Here is a 9703-nt window from a genome sequence, read left to right as displayed (position 1 = left end):
GGTAATTCCTGAGTGCAGAGCCAGGAGTAACCCCTGTGCATCGCCGGGTGTGACCCAAAAAGCAATATATATATAACTTTAATTTAGCAACAATAACAAAATACCATTAATAATGATATTACAGGTGACAAAATAGCAATGTTCATAATATATTTGGAAATCATAACATGATTTTCAATAAAATGGCCATAAAAATGACAAATCAAAAGTTATTAGTTGCACTAAAAGAAAGAGAAATAGTTGATACATCCACAGTATATAAATATGTTTTTCGTATGGCCAGAGAGATAATATAACAGATAGGGTGCTTGTCTTGCATGCAGCCTACCTGGGTTCAGTACCCAGGACCCCACATAGTACCCCAAGCCCCACCAGGAATGACCCCTGAGCACCGAGCAAAGAATAAGCCTGAAATACCCCCAAGTATGGCCAAAAACCAAACCAAATAAATAAATAAATACTCAGTGCTCTGGAGATAGCTCAAATGGTAGCGTACATACACAGCCTAGATGGGCCCCTCGTCCCTTCCCTGCCATGGTATGGCTCCCTAAGCACCGCCTGGAGGAATGTCTATAAAAATAAATAAAACAAATTATTAAAATATGTAAACCCCATGTGCTAAACTTGGGAAGGCTTTTTTAATAAAAATTAATGTAAATGACTCAGTGATATTTAAACACAGGAAGATAATTATATCAATTTAATAAGTGTCCATTTAGCATCCTGCTGTTTGCACCTTCAAGAAACTACATTGTTTGAGGCAGGATGATAATAATGACAGGCATTATTGAGTATAGACTGTCTATTGGGCACTGATGTGAATGCTCTACATGTATTTAATTGTCACATAACCCTATGAGGCCAGTACAGTTATCACCCCAATTTAACAGATGGGGAAACACACAGGGAGTTCAAGTGATTTGCCTGTGGCCTCGCAGCAGGCAGTCGGAAGCTGGAACATTTGAAGACTGGTTTGAACTGAGCCTGCCTTTGGAGCCGACACTCCACCCTGGCGTCACACTGCATCTTGTCAGAGGCACATCTCTGATTTCTGAACCCTACCCGACTCTTGACAAGGCCAGAGTTTGTCAGCACCTGTCTCATAGAGGCTGTTGTGCTGTGTCCTTAATTACAATAACAATTACATTGTCATCACCATCAATAACAATGGAGTGAACATTAAGCCCACTCTGAAATCTATATTACTGAGTATATTTTTTAAAACGTTGTTGTGACTAAAATGTTAACCCTTTGCATAATTCCAAACCTTCACTAAGAAAGAAGGAACTTTTAAAAAAGAAAAGGGATGTGACCCCAGCGGTCACACATGAGCAGCCCCTCCGATGCTGACCGCCCTTGATCTCAGAGGCCAACTAACTACTTTTGGCACCAGCAGCTTCTTGCAGAAATGCCTTTAGACTATGAACTAAGCTATGTCCCCATGCCGCCCCAGGAGGGGAAAGGTTTTTCTTTCTTGGTCTTTCCTTTCCCCGGTGGTGGCGTGGCGACTGCCATCTTATAAGGCCCACTAAACAGAGGTACGAGCTTGCAATGATGCGATTTCTGGCAGAAATTTCTCTGGACTTAATTACTAAAATACCAGAAATCCAAAACCTCATATGTTCTTTATTCTCAGCAATGGAAAACAAATTATCAAATGCTGCCTTTTCAGCAGGTCTGATTGTTGGGGGCGGGGGGAGAATCCAAATAATAATAGTGGGTTTTCTGTTAAAATATTGAATGTAATCAAAGTAAAGAGAAAGTAAAGTGAAAATCATCAGCCACACAGGCAGGGAGAGGGGGTGGCATGGGGGCTATACTGGGGTTCTTGGTGGTGGAACATGTGCACTGGTGAAGGGATGGGTGTTCGATCATGGTATGACTGAGACTTTAGCCTGAAAGCTTTGTAACTTTCCACATGGTGATTCAATAAAAAAAAAAAAAATTTTTAACGAAAAGAAAGAAGCCACCTGAATAAGTTCTCTTTCCTCTCTGACCTCTCTCTGCCCTTTCCTGGTTTGCTTATGGCACCTTCCACTTCATACAAAGCACATGGCTCACGCTGTTTCTTTCCTCTCCTCTGGGAGAGCGTTTGTTTCGGGTCCTGCCTGTGCTTCTGTGCACGTAGCTGCTGCCCAGCCAGTATCTGCATAATGAGTGCCTAGACAATAAACACATAAAAGAGAGGAGGTTGCGCACTCCTTTTCTTTATTAAAATGTCCACCGAAAGAAGGGGCCAGCCCCCAACTACTTTGTCTGTAATGTCTATAACTTCATGATTAAGCATGCCCTATCAGGGGAAGCCCTTGAAAGGAGTCTGTCTTGGAGAGTATCATGCTAAGTGAAATGAATCAGAAAGAGAGGGACAGACATAGAAGGACTGCACTCATTTGTGGAGTATAGAATAACATCACATGAGGCTGACACCCAAGGACAGTAGATACAAGGGCCAGGGGGATTGCCCCATAGCTGGAAGACTGCTTCATGAGCGGAGGGGAGAAGGCAGATGGAGTAGAGAAGGGATCACTAAGAAAATGATGGCTGGAGGAACCAGTCGGGATGGGAGATGCGTGCCGAAAGTAGATAATGGACCAAACACGATGGCCTCTCAGTGACTGTGTTGCAAACCATAATGCCCCAAAGTAGAGAGTATGGGGAATATTGTCTGCCATGGAGGCAGGGGGAGGGTGGGAAAGGGGGGCATACCGGGAATATTGGTGGTGGGGAATGTGCACTGGTGGAGGGATGGGTGTTTGATCATTGTGTGATTGTAACCCAAACCTGAAAGCTTGTAACTGTCTCACGGTGATTCAATAAAATTTTTAAATATTTTTTTAAAAAATTTTAAGTAAAGAAAATTTTTTAAAATAAAGGAGTCTGTAAGTTGCAAATACAAAATATCTCTAAGTCAGTAAGTACTAATTCCAACTTGGGGTTGAATGAATGAAAACATGAAGGGTGGAGGTATCTGAGGAAAGTCACCGAAACTTGGGGAGAATCAACATGTCTGTCTACCGAGAGGGATTTCGTAGGGTGCTGCTGCTCACTGGGTCTTAGGCAGAACTGATGAGCCCCTAGTGGCATATTGAGCAGCGGGCCTGAAGATCTGGACACTGCCCCCACACACACCGCCCCCGAAACAGTGAGGTCTGTCCTTGGATTTGCGAGCAACTCTGATCATGTCATTTCAGTGACAGGGAGAGAAATGGGAATGAGAATCTTTAAGAATCACCCTACAGGAAGAATGTCGGAAAGTGGGGACATTGGGGGAGCGTAGTGGACAGTGGTAAAGGGATTGGTGTTGGAATATTGTACACCAAATACCGAAACTCAATCATAAATATTTTTATAACTGTAATTGTAATTTGGAAGGGAGGGAGGGAGAGAGGGAGGGAGGGAGGAAATACATTGCCTTTTTATCCTAACTTTATTGAGATAGAATTGACATACACCATTTCCAAATGCTCACTACCATAGTGCTAGCTGACGACGATCTTGTCACATAATTACCGTTTCTTCTTTGTTATAAAAAAAATTTTACGGGGCCGGAGCGATAGCACAGCGGGTAGGGCGTTTGCCTTGCATGCGACCAACCCAGGTTCGATCCCTGGCATCCCATATGGTCCCCCAAGCACCACCAGGAGTAATTCCTGAGTGCAAAGCCAGGAGTAACCTCTGAGCATTGCTGGGTGTGACCCAAAAAGAAAAAAAAAATTAGGGCGGGAAAAATACTACCTGAGTTAAGGTAGTACCTGCATGTGGTCAACGTGGGTTCCCCCCCTGCATCACATATGGTTCCTCAAGTACCCCCAAGTACAGAGGCAAGACAAAATCCTGAGCACAGCCAGGTGACCCAAAAACATTCCAGTTTCTGCTTCTCAGAGTTTGGCTTCTTTAGATTCCATATCTGTATGATATGGTGCAATCTTTGTCTTAATCTGATTTACTTCATCTAATGCCTGCATGGTCCATCCATATTGCCGGAAAAGACAGGATTTCCTTCTTCCTCATGGCTAGATAATATTCCTTTGTGTGTATGTACAACATCTTTACCCACTGATGGGCACATAGCTGCTCCCATGTCTTGCCTGCTACGATGAACATGGGTGCACAGACATCTCTTTGATTAACACCCAAAATGGAATTTCGGCATCATAGTTGCAGGGTAGTTCTATTTTTAATTTTTGAGGGACCTCCATAGTGTTTCCCACAAATAGTGCACAGGTGTTTCTGGGCTTCTTGACAACACTTGTTGTCTGCCTTTTGATAATAGCCACTGGAGCAGGTGCAGGATGGTATCTCACTGTAGTTTGGGTTGGTACTTCCCTGGTGACTAGCGTGAGCAGTACTTGTTTGCATATCTGTTGGCCATCTGCATACCTTCCTTGGGGGTGGAAAATATCTCATTAAATCTTCTGTGTGCACAAATGAGTATGCGCTTGCTAGAGATTAAGTCCAGTGCCTTGTATTTGTGAAGCACACAATTTACCAGGGTACTACACCTGGCTCCCCACCTTGCTGTTTTGGGGTCACACTTAGCTGTGGGCAGGGCTTATTCCTACCTGTACTCAAGGATCACTCTTAGCAGTGTTCAGAATATTTGTGGTGTAGAAATCAAACCCAGGTAGACAGTGTATAAGGTGAGTGCCCTACCCACTATAGTATCTCTCCAGCCCCTAAGTACTTATTTTTAACCCAGATTGTTTGGTTTGTTGCTTTGGTTTTGGTTTGTTATGTTGTGCTCTAGAGTTTAATGAATTCTTTACATTTTTTGAAATCGACTCCTTATCAGATGTTGAGTCTTCAAATATTTTCTCCCATTCCATAGATTGACTTTTTGTTTTGTTGATGGCTTTCTTTGCTGTGCAGAAATTGTTTCCTTTGATTGTAGTCCCTTTTGTTTATTTTTCCATTTTATACTTTTGGTTTTGGTGTCAAATAATATATATGTGTGTGTGTATATATATATATACACACATCATTGCTAAATTCAATGTCAAGGACCTTATTCCATATATTTTTCCCAGGAGTTTTATGGTTTTGGGTTTTATGTTCAGGTCTTCATGCATTTTAAGTTTGGTGTAAGATAGAAGTCCAGTTTCTTTCTTTAGCCTTCTCTTCTTTTTCTAGTAAAAAAAAAAAAAAAAAAAAGCTTCCAGATGGTGTGTGACGCTCCGGGATTGAGTAAGAGGATGAAGTTTCCTTTGTCAGTCTTCCTTTTTCTGTTCTATTTCCTATTTTCTTTGGGGAACTATCCCTCTAGATAGGAAAGGCATGTCACAGCCGTTCAGCTGAGACCTGCCCTGAATTTCCCTGTCCTGCTGCCACCACTCTCTGGGTAGGTGACGTCAGCAGGAAACTCTTCCACTCAGACCCCAGTGTCTGAGCTGTTCCCTTCAGCTGCGTCCTTGGATTCTGGATATATTTCTTTATTTCCCACACCACGCGTGACACTTTTTCCCCATGGAATCTGTCTCTACCACTTGGGTCTCTTCTTGCAATGGTTTCTTGGTTGATTCTTGCTCTTTCCCTGGAACTTTTTCTCTGTTGATCTCCATTTCTTCTCCCCTCTCTCTCTATGTGTCTCTGCTCAGACACTTCCACACTCAGTTTTCTGTTACTTCTCCCCCTCCTCCTCCTCCTCTTCTTTCTCTTCCCTTCCTCCTCCCTCTTGACTCCATCCTCTTTTTTCTTTTCCTCTCCTTCCTCCTTCCTTTCCTCCTTTCCCTGCTCCTTCTTCACTTTCTCCTCCTCCTCCCCCCCTCTGCCTCGCCCCCCTCCTCCTCCTACCCACTTCCTCCTCCTCCTTCTCTTCTTTTCTTCTCCCTTCTCCTCTCCATCCTTTCCTCCCTTCCTCCCCCTCCTCCTCCTTCCCTCCCTTCCTCTCCCCTCCCCTCCAAGGATTCTGGGAAGCTGGGCACCGCAGCTCCAAGCTTCCAGCACTTTCATCCCGATCCAGGTGGCCGCGATCCAGTACAGGATTTACGGGGCCCTGACCCTGAGCCTTCAAGGAGGAACAGCAGATTAATGGGGTGGGCGGGCTGGGGTAATAATCGTTTGTTTGATGTGACAAGCCTGATAGGCGTTGATTTACTTACAGACTGATGGGCTTTTAATTGAGCACCTCCATCGCAGTCACTTCAAAGCCAGGGGAAGTTGACAGGGGGCCCCTTTCACAGAGGGCTCCCTGGTGACTGACAGCCCCCGTTGGCTGACACCCTTCCGGGGCCGGGATTGGGCTGCTCAACCCTCACCCGGCCCTCTGGCAAAGTAACACATTTCTGGGGATCTCAGAAATGGCCTTTTGTCTGCTGCCAGGGAGGCAGGCCCTGCTCGGAAGGTCCCGGCTCCCAGGAGGCGTGAAAGGGGAGAGATGCTGGGACCCGTCAGGCGCCACTGAGGGAGATTCCAGGCAGCCTTCACCTTCCCGGCTCCCTCCTCTCCCCCTTACTTTCTCCTTTCCCTCTCAGGGGTATTTCTGCTTGACCCCTCCCACTCCATTCTCCTGCTCTCCAGAGAGGCCTGCCAAGGTGGCGTTGGCATCTGCTGGGCCCTTTTCCAGACTGCCACCTTCCCTTCCAGGGCGGCCCCTGGAGGACCTGACCCCTCCACAGGCCCTGGACCTCTCCCTCCTGGAAGCTATTCTGCAATGGCAGCCCCAGCCCTGCCACCAGAGTGGATAAACAGGGCTTGCGGTCCCCCTCTTCCCTTTAGGTGTGTTAATAGTGTGAAAGTTTAAAAACCATTTTCTCACATGATCTCTGTCAGAACAGACAGAGTTGGGGTTGGTCCATTAAGGCTGATGGATCTCCCTCTTTTGTGGAAAGTGTGCTTAATGTTTCACACCGTGAGACACTTAACTCACCCACTGTTGATTGGGCTGCATCAGGGGCATGGGGAATGCTGAGTAGCCTGGGACCCCCATCCCCACCCATGAGGCAGTTTCCGGCTGTAGAGGAAAGCTTCTAGAATCCCCCAAGCTTGAGCATGAGGAATACTCCCACACCCCTGGGCAGGAGGATTTTTAAGTTTTCAGCCAAGACCCTATAACCACAAGTGAAAGTCATGGGTAAGTCCCATTGCTTGCATGTCTCCCCTTTCCCCTGTCTTAACTTGTCCACATGGCCAGTGAGGAAATGAAAGAGTGAGTACCTGGCTAGTAAGACAATAACTGACATTTGTATAACATGATTTAGTTTTAAAACTACATTCTACTACGTTATCTTCATTGATCTTTGAACAGCTGTGGGCAGTTGAGTGATGTGCTTACACCTATTAGGCAGTAAAATTGAGATTCAAGGAACAAGTTGCCTGTAAGAGGGAAATTTGGGGTGCGTGCTCAGGTGTTCTCCCTCTGATTCTGCTCCTTCCTGCATCTCACGTCCCTGCATCCCACAGAATATTGTCCCCTTCCTTTTGAAGCTGCACTCTTATGCCAAACGTGCTCATTCCTGTTTCACTTCCTTGTTTTTCTCTTCTCTGACTCTCCCCCAGCTTCCAACCCTCCTACCTTGAGTGTCCAAGTGAAAAGCCTCTTGCCCTAACCCTGAAAGCAACCGCCCCTTATGCTTAAATATAAGTTTAAAATGCTCCCCGAGGCCTGATGCTCCAGTTCCGTGCAGCCAGTCTCCCTGTTCTGAGATTCCTCACTGGCTCTCTCTTTTTTTAATTGAGTCGCTGTGAGGTACACTATTACAAAGTTGTTCATAACTGAGTTTCAGTCAAACAGTGTTCCAACACCCAAACACCCATCCCTTCACCAGTGTACATTTCCCACCACCAGTGATCCCAGTTTCCCTCCTGCCACCCCCACCCCAGTCTGCCTCTCTCTCTCTCTCTCCTCCTCTCCTCTCTCTTCTCTCTCTTCTCTCTCTCTTCTCTCTCTCTATCTCTATCTCTCCCTCCCTCCCCTTTGGGGCATTATGTTTGCAATCCAAGTATTGGGAGATTATCATGTTTCCCCTTCCCTCCTTTCATCACTCAGTTCTTGTCCAGAGTGACCGTTTCCAAGTCTCCTTGTCACAGTGCTCTCTTCTCTATTGGCTCCCAGTTGAAAGGTTTGTCTGACATATGCCTCTCAGAGCCAAGAAACCATGAGTCTTGATCTGCTTGCTGGAGGGGTGTTTAGCATAGAGTTAGGCCCTAGGGCAATCTGGATAGAAAAATTATCAACTCTACCTTCTCTATTTAATGTCTTGGATGTACTTCCACTGACACACCCTTGCTCTGTTGGTTCCCCCTCATTAGAGAATATGATCCTTCAGGGCTAGAGCAATAACGGCGTAGGGTGTTTGCCTCACATGCGACTGACCTGAATTCGATTCCTGGCATCTCACATGGTTCCCTGAGCATTGCCAGGAGTAATTCCTGAGTGCAGAACCAGGAGTAGCCCCTGAACACCACTGGGTATGACCCCAAAAAGCAAAATAATAAACAAACAAGCAACAACAACCAAAAAAAAAAACAGAGCATCTGACCCTTTAGGGCAAGTATGTACCTGTTCATTTTATATCTCCAGTGCCCAATGATAAATTTTTCTTGAAATTATTGTTGCTGAGATACAGATCTTCCTCAATTTACAAGGGGACTGTATTTCTATAAACATACTGTAAGTTGAAAATATAAGTTTAAAATGCTTTCAAGATACCAAAGTGATATACCTAGATGTATAATGACCCTCGATTGTATAAATGAGAGGGACGGGGAAGGGAAAAGGTATAAGGAGGAGTAAGAAGAAGCTGGCAGGGAGTAACAGGGGCATCCATATGTGGTATAAACATGGCATATGCACATATCTAAGCCACAGAGCCATCAACACTTCAAGAACCAAACTACACTAACCAAACTTTAAAACATTTGACAGGCTGGGTGGGAGGGAACCTGGGACATTGGTGAAGGGAAGTTGACACAGGTGGTGGTATAAGTGGTGGAACATGTATGCTCAAAACTATTACAAAAGACTGTAAAATAATTCATCTTAAATACATTCAATACAACTAATCTGTGGCCAAGAGTAGCAGTACGGCAGGTAGGTGCTTGCCTTGCACAATCAGGGTTGATCCCCTGCATTACAGATGTTCCCCCAAGTCCCACCAAAAATGATCCCTGAATGCAGAGCCAGAAGTAAGCCCCAAACACTGCCAGGTGTGACCCAAACAAACAAAACAAAACAAAATATAACATGACATGGATAAAATAACATATAATATACAGCACAGCCAGCAATTATTTGATATATGTATGTTCTCATATCCAATTATGTCTACAAAAATTATGGTTTCTGCTGAATGCATGTCACTTTTGCACCACAGTACCACAGAAAGAACGAGACTGTAATGCAAACTTTTGTGAGTTAGGGACTATCTGTAGGTGCTTAAAGGCAGTAGAGAGGCACGAAGTCATGTGATCTAGAATCTCATTCTTGGCTCTATTACTTGCAGTCGTATCCCTTTAGATTTTCTATGCCTCAGTTTCCTCATGTGTACAATGGAACAGAAAAAAACACCTACCACATAAAGGAAGGTAAGGAAGGAGTTAATATATTTCTCCTAATCAACATGCACCATTATTTTAGGTCCAGAAAAAAAGGGGGAAATGCTGTGAAATAGCCTGTGACATACTGCTTTTTTAAAAATCAATGTCAGAGATTTTTCAAATGTGAAAAAAGAAAATGTGTCTCAGAACCCACGACAGTGTCTGTGTG

The sequence above is a fragment of the Sorex araneus genome, chromosome 1, assembly GCF_027595985.1.
Source record: "Sorex araneus isolate mSorAra2 chromosome 1, mSorAra2.pri, whole genome shotgun sequence".
Taxonomy (NCBI): domain Eukaryota; kingdom Metazoa; phylum Chordata; class Mammalia; order Eulipotyphla; family Soricidae; genus Sorex; species Sorex araneus.
Note: the sequence above shows the minus strand (reverse complement) of the source record.